This window comes from Rutidosis leptorrhynchoides, chromosome 4, assembly GCF_046630445.1.
Source record: "Rutidosis leptorrhynchoides isolate AG116_Rl617_1_P2 chromosome 4, CSIRO_AGI_Rlap_v1, whole genome shotgun sequence".
Classification (NCBI taxonomy): Eukaryota; Viridiplantae; Streptophyta; class Magnoliopsida; order Asterales; family Asteraceae; genus Rutidosis; species Rutidosis leptorrhynchoides.
In genome coordinates, this window is record NC_092336.1 from 419942015 (window position 1) to 419965409 (window position 23395).

The window sequence follows — 23395 nt, forward strand, 5'->3', positions numbered from 1 at the left end:
TCTTAACTACTCGGTTAATTCATATTACAAATATGCAATAATGTACGTCCTTCAGCCGCAACTTAACCAGCGTTAACTACAATCTCTGTCGCAATTCAACAAATTCCAATTCATAATAAATCAAGTATATATTTGATTTTACACTTTCATCATCGATGTACCCGAAACTTTTTAGATAACATCATTCGTACTTTGCGAAATTCACAAGAATTCCACGAACCGAACATCATACATCAACAAATAACGAAGTATTGATTCATAATTTCAATGTTATTAAAGAAATACTGCGTAAAAGTTATGTACTTTTTAAAGCCTTTAGGGATTATTCAATTCTAGTTTCAACCGTAAATCAAATGAGTTTAATTTAACATTAACTCATTAAATCTATGTTACATCTGAAGAAAATATACATATATATATTTTCATAAAGACTGTAATAAAATTCTTTTGTACAAAATATTAATTGTGAAATTTTTTTTAACGGGTAGGTAATACCCGAGAGATATATAAATTCACAATTAATATGTTACATTCTTCGAATTTGATTCAGCAAATCATCCATTATACTCCCTACTTTCACAACAATATACATTCTTTTATAGAAATCAAAACAACCATACTCATTCAAAATTTAATTACACATTCTGATTTTGAAATCTCAAAATTCAACTTGAGATATGACCAAAATCATCACTCTTAGATCCTTACATCTTTCACAGGCTATATTTTGACTTCAAAACTATGTTAGAACATCAAATGTATGTTAACTATTACAATCTGTGTTCAAACCCTTCGAAAATTTCTGAAGACACTTCGAATGATGAGCAATCGAGATGATGATCCAACCACATGTTACCCACAGTTATGTACCCGAAAAACTCTTGAAACCAAAGTAAAAGTTTAAACAACGTATCCGCGTCAGATTCTTTGGCATTTATTAGCAAAAATAACTTTGCGACTCCTATTCAAAGTAGCCAGTTTTGTCACAGCTCCAGCAAGTCAACTTCAACTTTTCAGTCAGACTAACCTTATTATAACCTTGAGATATACACCTTCGTTACCAGGGAACCTTTTACATTCCACCACATTATTAGCAGATGTACCAACAGCTTCATTACCCTTTGACTTTAGCCTCTCCAAAAAGTCATTATAATTATTCATTGAAACCCCATCATTTACTCATTCGCATATTGTAATGAGAATTGCCATACGAATCATTGGGAATTAGCAATCAGTATTTTGAAATCTCGCTCGATGTCTACGCCAACAGTTATATGTGTATATATAACGTCTATCTTCTGGACTTAATTTGGATGTGAAGTTTCTGAAAAACACTCCGAACTACGAATTGGTTCTCCGAAAATGGAAAAAAAAATGCTGATGAAGCAGCAAAAACTATAAACGACTTTAAACGGTAAAAGCTGATGATAATGATGAAGTGTGTTGGCAAAGCGTAGAAAAAGAGAAGTTTTGGAACTGGAAAATGGATTGAGCAAAGTAGGAAGGAGGCTGTGGACAAATTACAAATACTGAACCTGACTTTAAAGGATCCAAATGATTCAGTACCTACTGAAGTCATTAACGAATACCTTGCTCCTGACTCTAAACCCCTGCGGACAATATTCTTCATCATCCTCTGATATTAGAAATTCTAAAATATCATCATATCTTTCATTATAAATATCCTCCATATTTCTGAAGATATTTTCTTAATTTTTCTTATTTGAAATCATTTACCTCTTCGCGCTATTTGTATTACATCATAAAAGAAACTATTTTAGTTTCAAAATTCTGAAACATTCAAGTTTAAAATAGGAATATTTTGAAGTAATGTTGGGAACTGAAGCATGAATTAGTATAATATAATGACACTTGATCAATGTGATTATATTACAGTAAGTCATGTTGAGTTTCTAAATGGAACGTGATGATTCACAGATCATAACATCATCATGTGCCATGTTATACGACTCTTGTATTCTATTTAAACTCTAAAATATCAAGAAAATATTTCTTGATGATTCGGCCTTCTCCAAGATATTCTAGTAATTTGACAAGTCAAGATCGTGCCATCACAATTTCCTTCCTAGAACATTAACAATGTTCATTCCGAAATTCATATCTGTGAATTCTGGACCATTACAAGCGGTGCTTAATCGCAAGAAGAAGAAACGAAAGGACAAAACTCCGAAATAGAAATTGGGGTATAAATTGCAGCAAATAAAAGAGAGCATTAACTGTGAATGATAATGATTATAGAAGACAGAAGCAGATACTTTGAAATATAAGGGAACATATAAATCCCAACGACAAACCAGAAATTATAAACCATATATATCGATGCATATAGCAATATAAAGACACGGGAGAACTAGAAACACTATAAACCCAAGAGTATAGTAGAAGTAAATAGATTCTTCCGGCGGTAGATGAAAAAGAAGAATGACCGATATGAAAGTTAGAAGTATATAAAGAATCAGAACTGGATGGAGCATATTGATGAATACTTTAAAATATGAGTTGAGGGGGAAAGAATAGAAGGTGATGAAACATGACTAGGAACTTAGAAATCAACAGATTTAACTCACACAATGGCGGAATAAGTGAATCAAACCCTCTAGTGAATAGGTTAAGTTTTTTTTGATTAATTTAGTCAAACCACAACTAAATCAAGTGTGATTAGATCAACACCTAGAGCTATTATTCACCACCTGGGTGATTTGGACTGAGAGAGAATCGGAGGAGCTCACTAGATCTGAGTGTGTGTAACAAATGAGAGTCTTAACCTAAAATGAAGAACATAAGACTTTATATACCCCTGCTGTTGACTCACCTATATGATTCATTCATCACACGTACGAGTTGGCTTCATCAGTCGTACGGGTGATCACTCACTCGTGTCTTCTCATTTAGGTTGTAATTGTGACTTAGCTCATCATCAACCGTGCGTATGAGCCTGTCAACTGTACTAGTGAGGCTTCACTCGTACGTCTGACTAAGTCTAACATAGTTAAACATCTAAATATCATTCCTGCAGTTCCTGTAACCACATACAAACACGGATAGGATAATAACGAGCAATTATGGTGGCCTGTAAACTGTTGTACCTGCAATGGACGCGGGTAGATGTCTAGGAACTTGCATAAAATGCATCAACAGAAGGTGTGAGTTGTAAGGAAACGAAGGAGGTGAATTTATAAGAAAATCTCCGACAGAACAATTAAAATGGACGATCGCATTTAAAGCGGATCCTAATTCCCTTGATTACCTGAGAGTCAAATCTTATTAAGAAGATTTTCTTCAAATCCCTTGAAATCTGGGAATCAATCATATCTACGTCAAATAATAAGATGAATCTACACTTACTCATTTCACTCTTCTATGTTAGCTTCATTCGTACTCTTCATATAAATGGATTGTTTATCCAAATTTTTCGCTGATGATAAAACTCTAATTTTCAGCCCGTATGCATCATGAAAACATACTTATTATCATTCACGACCTTTCCACTCAAATTTCGGGACGAAATTTCTTTAACGGGTAGGTACTGTGACAACCCGGAAATTTCCAACCAAATTTAAACTTTAATCTTTATATGTTTCCGACACGATAAGCAATATTTGTTAAGTTAAATTGCAAGAATTTTAAACTATGTTCATACATTCATTCAACCTCGACCATGTTCCAATGATTCACGAACCATTAAACGAATATGATTATATATGTATATGTGTATATATATTATAACTTGAAACGTAAACAAAATATTAGATTAAATACTTTATATGATTGTATCTGTTTCAAAATATTTATCAATGGAATTAGAAGATAAGATCAAATGATTGAATTATCAGATATATTGAATTATGATTACAAGTCTCTGTTGAAAGGCCCACGTTGATTTGAGAAATCTTTCCGTTTTAACAATATTCGGAAAATGGTAAAGTGATTTATAAATAAGAACAAATTGTCAATCATTGAGAACTAGACAAAGGATAGTGGAAGATTGAATCTCATAAAGACTCGATTGATCTATTTAGTTTCAAACGTACAAAAACGTTTTCAGTTTAAAAAGAACTTTATTATTAAAACGTATATAACTTTTATAAATATCTAGAACCACTTTTGACAACTCATTACTTAACTAGTATGATAAAGATAACGATATTTATATTTTATTTTATTAAATATATATAACGATTTAAATTAATATTATATATATTTATACGCGTATTATACGTACATAGTTTTATACTTTTACTATACTTAAACTTTACCTTTACTTTATTTTTACTTTACTTTAACTTTAATAATTCACTTTAATAATTCATACTTTAATAATTCACTTTAATAATTCATACTTTAATAATTCACTTTAATAATTCATACTTTAATAATTCACTTTAATAATTCATACTTTAATAATTCACTTTAATAATTCAAAAATCTATTATAAATAGAATTCAATAGGTTTCATTATTTCATAGAAACTTGAAAATATTTTTCTCTAAACTCTCTCAATCGATTTACATATATATATTTACTCTGTATTATTTCAAGATATTATTAGTATACATAAAATATTACGACGGAGTGCTGTCCGAGTGATTTCGAAATTGTTTTTCGAGTAGGATAGGATTAAGGAAATTATGGGTTATAGCTATGGAGGTGATTGAGTATGGTTCATGGGTATGCTCGTGAGGTCAATATAGTGTTTATCATTTCCGTTGCGTCTACGTACCTTTCCTGCAATATTGAATCTCAATATTGATACGTGAGTACTCATAATTTAACTTTTACATACTAATAGTATATCCCTGACTAGTGCTCGAGTATTTAGGATTATGCATGCTTGTACTTTTGATATTGCCCTTAGACAGGTTAGGTTGAATATTGAATTAGTTACACTTGCGGTTGAGATAAGGTATAAGATATGCATGTCCTTGGAAAGCTAGCGAAAAATTAAGGACTTTTCCTTTAGATATCGAATGGTTTCGATGAATGGATTAGAAGTTATAATCAATTGAATTTTCTATATTTTTATTAAAAATGATTATTATTATTATCGTCGTTTTTATCGTCGTTCTAGTTTGATCTTATTATTATCATTATTATTATCTTTATCAATAAAAGGGATTTATCATTAAAAATTGTTATTTTTTTTATTATTACTATCGTTATTATCGTTAATGTAATAATTAGTATTATTATTATTATTATCCAATTATTATTATTATTATTATAATTATTAGTATTATTATTATTATTATCATTATTAATATATATATATCATTATTTAAAAATGGATATTGTCATTGTTATTATTATTATTACTATATTATCATTAAGATAATTATTAGTATTATCGTTAAAAATATTATAGTAACTATCATTATTAATATTAGTGTAATTAAAACAAATATTTGTAACACCTAATTATTTTGATTACTATTATTATCATTATTATGAACACGATATAAAAGACGATTAAAAGCTATTAAACGAAACGATTAGGAAATAATGAGTAAGAGTATCATGATGAAATTAAAATATTATAAGATATTGATTTAGATAAAATTATCGTTCTTATTATTTTTATCATTACTATTATTATTAAAAATATCGTTAGTATTAAAACTATCATTTTAACAAAAATTATCATTTTAATAGAAATGTCATTGTTACTATAAAATATCATTATTATTATTATTTTAAATAGAATTATTATTTTAAAGATAATATTAAAAATTATCGTAAATATTAAAGTTATCATAATTAGAATTATCGTTTTATCATAATGTCATCTTAGTAATTATAAATATTGATATTTTTATAATAATAATTATTATTATAAAATAATACAACTTTTACTTACTATCATTATAGATATTATTTTATCAAATAAATATGTGATACAAACATATTTTACTACGTGTAATAACTTACTTTAATAATACCTATCATATTATCTTGATGATATTAAATGAACCCTATAAATTTTATTACTTAATATATATAAAATTATATTATATTATATAAATTTAATATAAAATTTTATTTATTAATAAATAAATTATATTATTTACTCTAATAAATCTTTTAAAAATATAAAACGACGATATTTAAACTATATATTAATCATGTATAGATTTTTGGAAATTATTTTGAGTCAAATTTACTTTTGTTGACTTTTGCATATTAGTCTCGAGCATTAGGATTGTGGTACACTATGACTTGGCCTAATTTGTTAGACAAATATTGACCAACACATAATTATATATAATTAATTTAGGTTCATGAATCCGAGGCCAACCTTGCACTTATTCAATGACGTTATATGTATTTTTACTACAAAATACAGTATGGTAAGTTTTATTTGCTCCCTTTTTAAATGCTTTTGCAATATATATTTTTGGGACTGAGAATACATGCGCTGCTTTTATAACTGTTTTACGAAATAGACACAAGTAATTGAAACTACATTATATGGTTGAATGATCGAAATCGAATATGCCCCTTTTTAGTCTGGTAATCTAAGAATTAGGGAACAGACACCCTAATTGACGCGAATCCTAAAGATAGATCTATTGGGCCTAACAAACCCCATCCAAAGTACCGGATGCTTTAGTACTTCGAAATTTATATCATGTCCGAAGGAGGATCCCGGAATGATAGGGGATATTCTTATATATATCTAGTTAATGTCGGTTACCAGGTGTTCACCATATGAATGATTATTTTTGTCTCTATGCATGGGACGTATATTTATGAGAACTGGAAATGAAATTCTTGTGGTCTATTAAAATGATGGAAATAAATGATTATGATAAACTAATGAACTCACCAACCTTTTGGTTGACACTTTAAAGCATGTTTATTCTCAGGTGTTAAAGAAATCTTCCGCTGTGCATTTGCTCATTTTAAAGATATTACTTAGAGTCTTTCATAGCATATTTCGAAGAACGTTGCATTCATTGAGTTCATCAAAGATTATTATTAAATCAATTTATAGTTGGATAGTGGATATTATGAAATGGTATGCATGCCTGTCAAATTTTGATGTAAAGAAATTTTGTCTTTTAAAAACGAATGCAATGTTTGTAAAATGTATCATATAGAGGTCAAATACCTCGCAATGTAATCAACTATTGTGAATCGTTTATAATGTATATGAACGGGTCATTTCAAAAATAGCCTAAAAAACCATCGAGAAAACAATAAAAGTTGTTTCCCGCTAACCTCTCTAGCATTTGACCCATGAAAGGTAACGGGAAGTGGTCTTTGCGTGTGGCGTCATTCAACTTTCGGTAGTCAATACAAACACGCCACCCCGTGACCGTTCGAGTGGAAATTAACTCATTTTTATCATTGGTGGTAACAGTCATACCACCTTTCTTAGGTACACAATGTACCGGGCTAATCCACAGACTGTCAGAAATCGGGTAAATCAGACCTGCATCGAGGAGCTTCACGATCTCTTTCTTCACGACATCTTGCATGTGCGGGTTCAACCTCCTTTGACGTTGCACCACAGGTTTGGAGTTATCCTCCATTAGGATTTTGTAGGTATAATAGGAGGGACTAATACCCTTAATGTCGTGAATTTTCCACGCAATGGCCGGTTTATGGGCCTTTAGCATGGTTACAAGCTTAGTTTTCTGACCTGCAGTAAGAGAAGAAGAAATAATTACCGGGAGCTTAGATTCCTCCTGCAAATAAGCGTATTCCAAGTGATCTGGAAGTGGCTTCAATTCTAACTCGGGAGGTTCTTCAATTGAAGACTTGCTCCGGTAATCATCATCACGATCGAGTTCTTTGAACTCCTCCTCAGTCGGCTCATAGCCGTTTTCCATAAAGGCGGTTAAAATGTCCACCTCCTCAACCTGCAACTCCTCATCAATTTCAACCAATGAGCATTCTCCTGAACCCTGTAACTCTGGGAATTCCTGCAACAACTCAGACTGGACATCCTCAGTGTTAAGAAAATAACATGTATCATCAATGTAGGTAGGGTATTTTAAAGCATGGTCGATTGAGAATGTTGCACTCAATTCATCTATCCTAAGGGTCAACTTTTGGCCATAAACATCGATGATACATCTAGCAGTATTCAAAAATGACCGACCCAAAATAAGTGGAATCCTTTCATCCACTTCCATATCCAAAACCACGAAATCAGCCGAGAAAACCAACGACCCAGTCTTAACTAGCATATTCTCTATAATTCCATGAGGGAATTTAATAGAGCGGTCAGCCAGCTGAATAGCCATACGCGTGGGTTTTAACTCCTCGAGGTCTAGCTGTAAATAAATAGAATAAGGCATTAAATTTATGCTAGCCCCCAAATCCGCCAACACCATCACACAATCTAAATTACCAAGTAAATAAGGAATGGTAAAACTTCCAGGATCCTCAAGCTTCTCGGGAAGCTTGTTTGCAACTACCGCTAAGCATGCGGCATTCAACCTGACTGAAGACACGTTCTCCAGCTTCTTCCTGTTAGTTAGCAAATCCTTAAGAAACCTTGCATACTTTGGCATACCTGCAATCACATCAATAAAAGGCATATTTATGTTAACTTTTTTAATCAAGTCCATGAATTTGGACTTTTCCGCCTCAAGCTTCTCCAATCTCTGCTTCCTCGGGAATGGGAGCGGTGGTTGATACTCTTTAACTACCGGTTTCACAGCAACGGTTTCCGGTACCCTCACAATCTTCTCAATCACCTGTTCTGGCTCCTTTTCTCCCTCTGGTTCACTAACAATGACTGGTTCACTATCCTTAGCTAACGGCACTCGCAAATCATACTCATTGGACTTCCTTGGTGAATCATATGCTAAACCACTTCGGGTGGTTATAGCATTAACGTGCCCATTCTTCGGGTTAGTATCCGTTTTACTCGGTAATTCCCCCGGTTTCCTCTCATTACTCTGATTAGCAAGTTGACCAATTTGTTTCTCCAGATTCTGAATAGCTGCTTGTTGATTTCGAAACATTTGATCATTCTTCTCATTGTTTTGGGTAACAGTAGTAACAAGCTGAGTTTGAGATATCACAAGCTTTTCGATCATAGCCTCAAGGTTGGACTTTTTCTCTTTGGCTTGGGGCTTCTGAAAATATTCGGGAGCTTGCTTTTGATAACCTCCACTAGATCCTGGCTGGAACCTCGAACCTTGATTACCTTGAGGATTATAAGGATTGTTGAAATTCAAATTAAACTGAGCACGTCCCTGAAACTGATTGTTGTTCTGTTGACTAATAAAAGTGATCTCTTATTCCTTATTCATAGTCAAACCCGCATCACAATCTTTTGTTAAATGTAATCTCCCACAATATTCACAACCAACCTTCATACCATGAATATCCTTATCCAACTTCTCTAAATGCCTACCAAATTTATCTAACTTAGCATTTATAGACCCATAATCATCATAAGCACCAGTGGTTTCAGACCTCTTTACTGAAGCTGAACGGGGTAACTTATGATCTTGATGCCACTCGTGAGTATAGGCAGCTTACTTTTCAATAATCTCTAACGCTTCTTCTTCTGTCTTATCCATCAAAGTATCTCCTGCTGCTTGATCAATATTCTGGCGAGTTGGTATGTCACAACCTTTGTAGAAAATATGGACCTTTTGTAAATCATTCAACCCGTGTTGCAGACACGAGCGTAACATATTAGAATAGCGGTCCCAAGCATCAAATAATGTCTCACTGCTCTTTTGCCTGAATTGTGAAATTTCTGCTTGAAGTCTAGCAGCTCAAGACGCAGGAAAAAACTTTAATAAAAACTTATCCACCAACCCATCCCAAGAGGTAATCGCTCCCTCGGGTTGCTTATCTAACCATCTCTTAGCTTCTCCCTTAAAGGTCCAGAGAAAAAGCCTTGTCTTGATCGAAGTATCAGCAACCTCATTCAGCTTGAATAAGTTGCAAACATCATTAAAAACACAAATATGCTCGTTAGCATCCTCACTATCCTTGCCATGAAATTGGAAATCAGAAGAAATCAAACTTAGAATTGGACCTGCGATTTGGAAAGGCTAAGTGATGTTTGGTTGAGTAATCGAATTTCCTTGGCCAGCTCGGGTGGCCTTCAATTTTTATGCCATAGTCTGAGGACGAGGTGGTTGATCAGCCATCTCTTCAGTCTCAAAAATATCTAATGAAACGTAAGTGTCTTCTTCTTCGTTGATTTCAGGTGGTGTATCGGGCACCACAGTCTCAGAACTACTACCCAAATGAATTATATTATCACTCGAAGAAACAGGTGAATCCACCGTAGACTGTTGCTCTTGACTTAATGCTCTGTATAACTCTCTTTTGGGTTCGTTAAATGGTCGAAGAATCGGAGAATTTGAAGAACGCGTATGTGACATACACTACCTGCTATCTTGCAAAACACAAACGATAAAACGATTAAATGCACCGACTCAAAAAATAACTAAGATCTAAGAAAAATAATAATAAACTACAATTAAACTAAACTAAGAACAATTAGATAACAATCTTAATTTCCGACACAACTATCCCCGGCAGCGGCGCCAAATACTTGATGTGTAAAATTGTGTCTATAATTTATCTCTGGAAAATGCCGGTTTAAAAGATTACTACACACTAACGGGCAGTGTACCCGATCGTGTAATAGTATAAATTTGGTAATTTCGAAATCGTTCCAAGGACAGTTTAAAGTTAGAATTAAGATTGCAACTAATGGAAATAAACTAAGTTAATCAATTAAAATTGAAAGTACGAGATAATTGGTTTTTTGGCTATTTAACGATTAGCCAAATCAAGGATAGATCAAAAGTAAAAGACAATATTTTTAGTTTTTAAGTTTAAATAAATTAAATTGCAGACTCAACGAAAAATAAAGTTAATTGAATTCAATAGATAAAGGAATGTTCGCCTAGATCTCCTATTTGCAGTGTCGGATGATTTTTTATTAAGCACTAGTTCTATTTATCAATACATGCAACTACAAAGTCGGTTTACCCAGAGTTCTCTTTTAGCAAACACGTCAAACTAGGATTTATTGGCTTAGGGTTCCCTTTCACCAAAGACCTCTTTCGTTTGTGACTTAGTAATTAACTAATTATAAGATTAAGATTCAATTGGTTACGCGTTCGCTCCACACAATTCACCCCTATTTTGTTCAATCTATGTTACCCGGTTTACCCCCTTAGTCCAGTAAGCACCCAATTGATTAAGACAAATCAATTGAAAATTAGTTCACTAAATTGAAACAGGGTTCCCTTTGTTCAAACAAGATCACTAATCAATCCAAGTAACAATTATCAAATCTCATAAGAATGGTTCTTAATCAAAACTCATAATTATCATGTATTAATCAATTTAAACGTTTAAGTATCATTCAAACACATACGAATATTCAATCTAGACAAACATTAAAGAACTTAGCCAATAATCATGGCTAAAACCAAAATCACAATCAAAATAATAGAATAATTCATTGTTTGAAACAAAGAGATTAACCTAATAGATGATTGAATCTTGAACGATGAATGAATCGAAGCACGTTCCCGTAATGATTGAAGCGTTAGAATGATCTTGGGATTCCCAAAAATCACCCTTTTTCGTCAAAAAACTGCTGCAAATCGTCTGGGAATAGAATATGATCATTAGGGTAAAAATCCATGCCTTAAATACCCCAATTCTGAAGCCAGCTAGAGATGGAGCGGCGCTCCAATTGTTGAGCGGTGCTCAATATGCTGATAACCTGATCTGTGGACTTTTGAAAACTCTCGAACTCATTTTCACGCCTAATGGAGCGGCGCTCCATGTATCTGAGCGGCGCTCAAGGTCCAGTTTGCTGAATCTGGAGCTGAAAACTCATAACTCAACCCAAACGCGAATCATACCAACTTCTTTCACTCATTTACATAGAAAGTCACTAAAACCATCAAATAACTTCAAATTTAATCTTCTTGGTCTTAGAACTCGAAATTATTTTCACTTATCGAAATAAACGCCAAATCGTATCCGAAAGGACTAAAATGTGATCGATATCGCTAAGAAAAACGTGTATTAAATATGCGATATCATTGACTTACACACGTTCCCTTTTTTCCATAGTTATAGAGTAAAATCGTAATTTTAATTTTTTTTATCTTTTTTATTTTTTTGCTATTGTAAAACTTATCTACTTTGTGTTCTAGCAGTTAGCAAGAAGTACGTTTATCATGAGAAACTGTGAGTGTGCGGTTTTGCTTCGGATGCTTCAACATAAATTAGATCGACCCCGTTCCCGTTCATTTTCGGTGCACTCGCTTTATATCTCCGACACACTAGGAAGGACGTTTATTTTATATCTAAAGAGGTACATCATATCATGGTTCCGAGTACAAATATCACTATCCATAAATAACTTTATACGGTGTGTAATTTGGAGTCTTTATTTAAACTTGAACATCAAGTACCTCTTTACATACTTATTAATCATGTTAAATGTATAATCCCATTGGACTTATTAATCAAGTTAACATAGCAGAATATGTGTCTTACTGATATAGAAAAAGGAAGTTCAGTTGTATTATTCAAATATGACTGGCCTACAAGTTTTCATGTGCACAATCATTTATAAAGAACAAGAAAAAGGCTACATAACATTAGGAATGATGTTAATGGAAACATGTTTTTGTTTGATCTGACCATAGTTAATGTATAATCGGGTAATTTGGGAGGGTCGGTGATAGTGCTCCAAATGAACATATATTTAGTATCAATATCCTTCCAATATGTAAAGTTTTTAGTTACTATTGTTCTATTTTTATGTAATAATCGTTTAAATAAATAAGTGCGAAGATAAAAGAAGAAAACGACTATTTGAAGATGCAAACGACCAAAAAGCTCAAAAGTACAAAGTACAATCCAAGTGGTTCAAATTATTGATAAGAAACGTCTCAAAAGTTACAAGAGTACAAGACGCAAAACGCAAAGTACAAGATATTAAATCGTACGAAAGGACGTTCGAAAATCCGGAACCGAGACCTGAGCCAACTATCAACGTGCAACGCAACGGAGCTAAAATTACAAATCAACTATGCACATGAATATAATATAATATATATATAATTATATAAAATTATATATATATATATATATATATATATATATATTATATATATTAAATAAATATGTCGACAAGCTAGGAGCCAAAAAGTATGTGACCAGGAAATGACGGCCATGCGATCGCATGGCCAGAAGGCACAAATCTCATGCGACCATATGAGTTACTGTAGCAGGCCACATTCTATAAATTCAGCATTTTTCGGACGAATTTAACACATTTTTTTTCAATCTCTCTTTCTCTCTATGTAATATATAATTTTAATTATAATTTTAATTATAATTAAGATTAATAATAAATTATGGTTTAGTTGGGTTAATGTAATAAATGTTTTACGGGTTTTCGCGATTAATCACCACTGTAAGCTATGTTCTTCCTTTTTAAATTAATGTCTCGTAACTAAATTATTATTATGCTTATTTGAGCCGAAGTAATCGTGATGTTGGACTAAATATTAAGACGGGGTTATTAGATTTTGTAGCATAATTAAGGTTTGGACAAAAGACCGACACTTGTGGACATTGGACTATTGACTATTAAAAGATAGGGGGTATTGTCTAATCGAATGACAACTCATTGGAACCTGTCGAACATATCTTCAAATTAGTTAATCTAATAATTATTAAAATGATTATGTATGTTCTATTTAGTGACGTTTATACGACATCTTTTACGATCATTTAATTAATTATTCGGGTTGGGTAATTGATTATTCATTCTGATCAAGTGGGTAAATTAATATTCATATCTCATTAAAATAGGGGTGGACTACATACAAGGATAATTGGTGTAATTGTTAACAAAGTATTAAAACCTTGTTACAGTGCGAATCCCTAATTAGTTGGAATATTTGACTTCGGGAATAAGGTTAATTTGACGAGCATTTTATAATTATGACCGATGGACTATTATGGACAAAAACCAGATAGGTATCAAATAAACCAGGATAAAGGACAATTAACCCGGGTAACAATTAATTAAAATCAAAACGTCAAACATCATGATTACGGAAGTTTAAATAAGCATAATTGTTTTATTTCATATTTCATCGTACCTTTATTTACTGTCATTTTAATTACTGCAATTTACTTTATCGCAATTTAAATTCTATCATTTATATTATCGTCATTTATCTTTACGCATTATTTAAAATCGACAAACCGGTCATTAAACGGTAAACTCCCTTTTTTATAATAATATTACTATATATAATTATATATATTTTATATAAATATAGTTGTTAAAAATATAGCGTTAAAATCTGCTAGCTCCCTGTGGAACGAACCGGACATACTAAAAACTACACTACTTTACGATTAGGTACACTGCCTATAGTGTTGTAGCAAGGTTTAGGTATATCCACTCTATAAATAAATAAATAACTTGTGTAAATTGTATGGTATTTCGTAATAAAAATATAGCTATTTCGTATACACCGCTGCACACATCAAGTTTTTGGCGCCGCTGCCGGGGACTCGGCGAAATGCTATATTTTTACGCTATAATTCTTATCTCTAATTTTGTAAAAATATTTTGTATTTATATAAAAACATAAAAAAAATAAAAAAAAATTACTATATATATATATATATATATATATATATATATATAAGTGTTAATTAAAAAGTTTTTATAATTTAAAAAAAATTAATTTTCTATTTTTAGTTTATAATAAAAAATTAATAAGTGTTTTTATATAAGTTTATTTTAAATTTTTATAAATATTGTGTAACATTTACAAAAATAAAAAAAAAATTGAAATCAAAATAATTAATAAAATTATTAAACGGGCCGAAGCTGTTCGAAGCCCGAATGAATTCTGAAATTGTTGGGCCATGCGATCGCATGACCCAGAAGACAAAAACCCATGCGGTCGCATGAGCTGTTCTGACAGGCCAAATCAGAGGCATTTATTACGCAGCTAGGGTTTTAAATTTATTATTATTATTTAGTTTTTAGGGTTTAATTAAAATATTAATTAGTAATTTAGTTTTATTTTTAGTTTTAATTAGTTTTATTAAGTTTAATAATTATTATTAACTATATAAATTAATACTTTTATAAAATAATAATATAAAAATGATATTTTTATAAAAATAAGTGATTTTATCATTTTTTGTTTCTTTTTATAATTTGTATATTTTAAACATTTAATTCGTAATTTGTATATTTTTCATTCGTAATTAGTTTTAAGATTAGTATTTTGCCGCAGTTAATTTTTATTTCTAGATTTTAAGACTTTGCTGTAAAATCCCTTAAGTGCTTTTTCTTTAGATTAAGATTTAGGCGCTTTAGAATTTTGCGACGCCGTTTATATATTTTAGTGCCTTTTAAGTTATTGTCGTTTTGGATATAGATTTCCTTTTAAGCTTTAATACCTTTAGGAGCAACTTTTTAGATTTAGTTTTTAGACTTTTAAGTTCCGACGCTCTACTTTCTTATTATTGTTTTTCGACTTTTTATTTTTTGACGTTTTACGACGCGCTCTTTTTCTTTCTTATTTCTCGATGCTCTAGTTTTTAGGACATAGAATTTTCTATTTCTTCTCTAAAATTTCAAAACGAAAAATTATTTTAAGCGGTTAAATTGATAGACATCCAAAATTTTCTGGTTCCTAGTAATAGTTGGATTTGTTAGTGGTGAGTTGTGGGCTTCCGATTTAAAGGGTCCTGGCTACCTGCTGCATCTATTGGCTATTCGAAACGTGGGCAAAATTAGAAAAGTCTATTAATTTGATAACTTATATAATTTTTATTTTTTTTAACTAATAGGATATTCAGTGAATGCACCGAGCAAAATGTTCACCACCTGTAACTCGATCAAGACATCTAGCCAACATTGTCGCCGTTGATTTTTCTCTAGAATCGTCATCAAGTCGACCAAGTACTCCAATTCAAATTTCCAATAATCTATTTTTTGAACCCAACCTCACAATTGAGAATCCAGAGGATATTCAGGGATAATTCAGAGATCCTAAACCACTAATCATTCCTCCGGAACCACAAATTACTCATCCAGAGATTGTCGAGGAAGAAACCATTAAATCAGAATCCTCTAGTGATTCAGATTCAACAAATTCAATTATGGAAGTAACAGAACCTCTAAGTATGGAAGGCCGAATGAGAGCAACACGCACGGGCCAAGGTCGCGCCATTATTAAGCCAGATATTAATGCACCAGATTATGAAATCAAGGGACAAATCTTACACATGGTAACTAATCAATGCCAATATAGTGGTACGCCAAAAAAGATCCAAACGAACATCTTCGTACCTTTAATAGGATATGTACTCTATTTAAAATCAGAGAAGTGGAGGATGAACAGATATATCTCATGTTATTTCCCTGGACTTTAAAGGGAGAAGCCAAAGATTGGTTAGAATCGTTACCTGAAGGGGCGATTGACACATGGGATGTCTTAGTTGAAAATTTTCTTAAACAATTCTTTCCGGCATCTAAAGCCATGAGACTTCAAGGAGAAATTGTTACGTTCACGCAAAAGCCAAATGAAACTCTATATGAGGCGTGGACAAGATTTGGAAAGTTGTTAAGAGGATGTCCGCAACATGGTTTAGATACCTATCAAATAGTACAAATATTCTACCAAGGATGCGACATTACTACACGAAAAGACATCGACATAGCAGCTGGTGGTTCCATTATGAAAAAAACTGCAACCGAAGCTCACAAAATCATTGATAACAAAGCCTCCCACTCACATGAGTGGCACCAAGAAAAAGATATCTTTCGTTCATCTAAAGCGGCTAGATCCGATTCTAGCCATGACTTTGATTCCGTTTCCACAAAAATAGATGCTTTCGAGAGACGAATGGAAAAAATGAATAAAGATATTCACGCAATACGAATCAGTTGTGAGCAATGCGGTGAACCACACTTAATGAAAGATTGTCACATTGAGAAAACCATGGAACAACGAGAGAATGTTTCCTACATGAACCAAAGGCCGGGAAATAATTATCAAAATAATTATCAACCGCTAAGGCCAAACTTCAATTGAAATTAAAACATTCTTTACAATCCAATTGGACCCAACAATAATTCGTATAACCAACAAGGTCCGAATAACCAACCAACTCAAAACAACACTTTCAATCAACAAAGAGCTAGCTTGTATAAACCACCATAACAAACCGAAGAGAAAAAGTTAAATCTGGAAGAAATGATGGCAAAGCTAATGGAATCTCAAACACAATTTATTACATCTCAAACCCAAACAAATGAGAGGTTTGATCAGACATTAAGAACTCAACAAGCTTCCATTTTGAATCTAGAAAAACATGTAGGTACTCTTGCTAGCATGATGAGTGAGAGGGAACAAGGAAAGCTACCGAGTAATACTGAAGTAAATTCCCGAAATGAGAATGTTAATATGATTTCAACGAATTCTGAAAAACCAGCATCAGAAGATGGGAAGGTTTTAGATGTGAGTAACAATGAAGAAGTTACAACACCACCACCACCACCCGAGTATTTAAAGCCAGTAGTGGCACCATACAGACCACCCATCCCGTTTCCAAGAAAAGGAGTTGAGTATGAGCAAGTAATAGGTAATAAAGTTTGTGATACCTCTGGAAGAAGAAAAAGAATAAGAAAGTACAAGAAACAAAAACCGTAAAGATAAACCCGGTGAAGACAGTTCCACCAAAACCTCCACCCAGGGTGGGTGATCCGGGTGAATTTATTGTTCCTTGTCTACTTAGTGATTGTGTCATGTATGATGCACTAGCAGATTTAGGTGCGAGTGTAAGTGTTATGCCTCTTTCATTATATAAGAGATTAGGAATAGGTGAGTTAAGTCCAACGGAAATGAGTGTTTGACTCTTTGATCAAACCATTAAGCACCCAGTTGGAATTGCTGACAACCTACCCATTCAAGTGGGTAATTTAACCTTTCTAGTCGAATTCATTGTCATTGACATAGAAGAGGACTCAAACATTCCTCTAATTTTAGGCCGACCATTCTTAGCCTCCACCAGGGCGTTATTTGATGTAAGAAAAGGTAGAATGACACTTAGTAATGATGAAAAATCGATCACCTTTGTGAGTCGAAAGTCTAAATCTCCACCAACCAAAATCGTTAAACCAACAAAAATGATTGGTAAGAACCATGTTGTTTTACCAACTCCAACGGTAGTACTTAACAATAATAAAACGCCTAAGTGTGGGGAAGATGAAGTAACACCTAATAATGACCTGATAACAAAGAACCCCGTTGGTGATACAAAATTAAATGATCCCGTTATTAATAGTTCAATGAAGAAACTTATTAAACGGATTCGCGATGCTAGAATCAAGGGAAACTTTAAGTTATGTAACCGGTTAGTATCCAATCTATCGCCTAAAGAAAAGGCAAAACTAGTTGAATTTGTGGATATTACACATAAATCTGACAAATGGCTTAAAGCAAAAGTCACAGATATGCAAGTTGATTATGGTCCAAAAGAAATTGACAATGAAGTTAATCACAATTTAGACACCACAGCTACCTAAGTGTGGGGAGATTCAAATGTTCTAAAAAGAAAATGTTGTCTAGAGTTAGTTGTTCTGTTCTCATGTAGTTCCGAGAATGGAATCCGATTGGTCTTTTCCACTAGCAGACACTAAAAAACTAGTTTTCTCCCCCCATTCTAAAATTTTTTGTTTTGTAGGTTTTGTATGAAATTAATTTACATTTTTAAATTTAATTTTTGTGTGATTTTAAAAAATAAAAATTACTTTATTTCATTAAGTTTAAAAAATGATTTCTAAAATTCATCGTAAGTTGAAGACTAGGTCATAGAACCGAAATTGCTTTACCCGAGGGCGGGGCGAAAAATTTTGTTATCATTCTTTTTAATTTTATTGATCTAAAGTATACCCAAAAAAATTAAAAAAAAACCCCGAAAATCTTTGCTTATTAAAACACTCGCTTTGAAACGACAATTTTTAATTATTCATTTAAATTGTTTTAATAAATAAAGGTTTTATAAAAAAATAAAAAAAATATTATGTATATATATGTTTGTATTTTATGTTATGTACAAACAGGGTAAAACATCGTACTTTCAAAGACTGACATTAAGTTCAGCAAAAGCTACTAATTTTGACGACAAGACGCAAAATATCAAATGTGATATAAAATAATATGTTTGCAAACTCGGTATTTTTAATCATTTTTCTACACTACTCACCCTCATGAATTTAAATTTTTACTGATTTCATGCAAATGAGGGCATTGCAAGATTTCAAGTGTGGGGAAGGGTTATAAATTCTCTCGGGTTTACACTTAGTTTAATTGCCAAATTTTGTGAAAATTTGAAAAAATTTCAACTAAATGAATTCAAAATCATGTTTATACATATTTATGAACGATAAAACTAGGTTATAATACCGAAATTATTGTTACCTAGGAGAGAACATAAATGGAGAAACAACCCAAAACGTTAGAATTCATTTAAAATGGAATAGAGGAGAATAAAAAGGCAAAGAAAAAAATAAATAAAAGCTAAGTGTGGGAAGAATATACCAATTTCTTTAAAACACATATCACATATTTGGTACAGATTATTGCAGGTACTTTTGCTTTGGACGATTTTAATCAATTTTACCTAATTTACTGTAATATATTTGAAAGAAAGATGGATCTTCACGATGAATCAATTCCATCATTAAAAGGAAGTAAAGTCTTCCGAAAAAGACACGCGCTTCTTGATTTAGGTCAGGAAGTTGTCGTCCAGACCAGCTGTAGGTTGACGAAAAATCTAGAAAAATCATCTCTAAAATCAGCAGAAAATCCACGGACCTCAGCATCAAACAGGGTCGCCAAGTGGTCAGACTTATCCTAACCATGAGAGGATCTGTCTCGTAAAATGGGGAGGGCGTCGTGCAAATTAGCTTGATAAGACTAATGAATCAGACCCCCAGAAAGGATAATCTCTTTAAAGATTAAAAATCAGCTTTTAAGCCTGATATTACTCAATCCTTGAGATTGACCTTAAAGATTGAGAATTACAAACTCATGGAATTCGATGATATCTAAACTCGAGCTTGAACGAGAAAATATTTTGATCAAATTAAAACCGATTTGTTTTCTGAAAACCTATTTTCAATACGTTCATTACCATTGAACGTAAAATCCTAAGAATTCACCTGGAATTCAATAGGTAACCTGAACCAAATTGGGTGTCAACCGTAAGAACGGTGGTTGCATAGCATGGTCGAAGACAGGACCTTGTACCAGACCGAAAAATTATAGGGTGATCTTTACTATTTCTCCTACAAAGGATAGTAATTGCATCCGACACATTGTGGACCATGAACATTTGCATGTCATTAGACATTGCCTTAACAGTTGCTTGTTCAACGCTTTCCTTTACAACCGGACGGTAGTTTACCGAAAGGTAATATACGGAGCAAGTATACTGGACGTGTTGCTTTCCTAATACAAGGATTAGCAAGTGGGTGACACAAAACCACAAGTTTTTGAGCTAAAATTTTCAAAACTGAAACCCACAAAAATATTTTGCAAACACCGGTGAAGGGTTATTCCGGAAAACTTAGCTAGGGTAAAAGCTAGAATGAATTTTCAAAAGATCAAATATTTTCATAAAGATCCAATTTCCTTAAAGGATCTAAATTTTCATAGTCATGTGGGACTATAAACTACATCGTTACTATCATTGTTTATACCGCTGTATTAAAATCACTGATGTATAAAGTGTGAGAATAAAAAAAGTAATTCGAGTGAAGTGTGATTTTATTTCAAGTTCTGTATTGCTTGAGGACAAGCAACGTTCAAGTGTGGGGATATTTGATAGTGCTCCAAATGAACATATATTTAGTATCAATATCTTTCCAATATGTAAAGTTTTTAGTTACTATTGTTCTATTTTTATGTAATAATCGTTTAAATAAATAAGTGCAAAGACAAAAGAAGAAAACGACGATTTGAAGACGCAAACGACCAAAAAGCTCAAAAGTACAAAGTACAATCCAAGTGGTTCAAATTATTGATAAGAAACGTCTCAAAAGTTACAAGAGTACAAGACGCAAAAATGCAAAGTACAAGATATAAAATCGTACGAAAGGACGTTCGAAAATTCAGAACCGGGACCTGAGCCAACTATCAACGCACGACGCAACGGAGCTAAAATTACAAATCAACTATGCACATGAATATAATATAATATATATAATTATATAAAATTATATATATATATATATATATATATATATATATATATATATATATATATATATTATATATTATATATATTAAATAAATATGTCGACAAGCTAGGAGCCAAAAAGTATGTGACCAGGAAATGACGGCCATGCGATCGCATGGCCAGAAGGCACAAATCTCATGCGACCGCATGAGTTACTGTAGCAGGCCACATTCTATAAATTCAGCATTTTTCGGACGAATTTAACACATTTTTTTTCAATCTCTCTTTCTCTCTATGTAATATATAATTATAATTATAATTTTAATTATAATTAAGATTAATAATAAATTATGGTTTAGTTGGGTTAATGTAAGAAATGTTTTACGGGTTTTAAAGTCAGAACTCTGTCCGTGTAACGCTACGCGATTAATCACCACTGTAAGCTATGTTCTTCCTTTTTAAATTAATGTCTCGTAACTAAGTTATTATTATGCTTATTTGAGCCGAAGTAATCGTGATGTTGGACTAAATATTAAGACGGGGTTATTAGATTTTGTACCATAATTAAGGTTTGGACAAAAGACCGACACTTGTGGACATTGGACTATTGACTATTAAAAGATAGGGGGTATTGTCTAATCGAATGACAACTCATTGGAACCTGTCGAACATATCTTCAAATTAGTTAATCTAATAATTATTAAAATGATTATGTATGTTCTATTTCTTGACGTTTATACGACATCTTTTACGATCATTTAATTAATTATTCGGGTTGGGTAATTGATTATTCATTCTGATCAAGTGGGTAAATTAATATTCATATCTCATTAAAATAGGGGTGGACTACATACAAGGATAATTGGTGTAATTGTTAACAAAGTATTAAAACCTTGTTACAGTGCGAATCCCTAATTAGTTGGAATATTTGACTTCGGGAATAAGGTTAATTTGACGAGCATTTTATAATTATGACCGATGGACTATTATGGACAAAAACCAGATAGGTATCAAATAAACCAGGACAAAGGACAATTAACCCGGGTAACAATTAATTAAAATCAAAACGTCAAACATCATGATTACAGAAGTTTAAATAAGCATAATTGTTTTATTTCATATTTCATCGTACCTTTATTTACTGTCATTTTAATTACTGCAATTTACTTTATCGCAATTTAAATTCTATCATTTATATTATCGTCATTTATCTTTACGCATTATTTAAAATCGACAAACCGGTCATTAAACGGTAAACCCCCCCTTTTATAATAATATTACTATATATAATTATATATATTTTATATAAATATAGTAGTTAAAAATATAGCGTTAAAATCAGCTAGCTCCCTGTGGAACGAACCGGACTTACTAAAAACTACACTACTTTACGATTAGGTACACTGCCTATAGTGTTGTAGCAAGGTTTAGGTATATCCACTCTATAAATAAATAAATAAATAACTTGTGTAAATTGTATCGTATTTCGTAATAAAAATATAGCTATTTCGTATACACCGCTGCACCCATCAGCCGGGTTAGGTCAGATTGACTTTCTAAACATTATATATTATTTGACAAGTTAAATTTAATTTACTTTGTTGTTTTTTCTTTTATTTTCTTCTAAGTCAGACAGATATGAACAATCATTCGTCCTTTTAAGGGTCTATCGAGTAAATGAGGTAACTTTAAGTAATCATACATACATGTTTATGTTTATAAATTGTACCATTTTGACACTGTTTTTTTTTTCTTACTTACAGGGGACAGAGCAACAAGTACAAGGTGTTTTAAACCCTTATTGATTTGGCAGGTAGTGAACGACTTTTTATAAGCAAAGCAACCAGGGAGCGATTAAAGGGGACACATGTGTCTAACCATAAAATATGTTTTTTTTTTTTGTCTGCTTTGTTCATGAAGAAGACGTAGAGATACTAATTTGTTTTGGTTATATTGTCAGGCAGTTAATAAGATTTTATCTTAACTAAGTGATGTTTTTTGTGCCTTGGCAAAGAAGGAATATCATGTTCCTTATAGAAACTCTAAACTTACCTACTTCTCCAGGTACATTACTTATTAAAACCCTTTTTGATAAATTGATATGCAGCCAACACTTCTAAGATTCTTTGTGGCATAA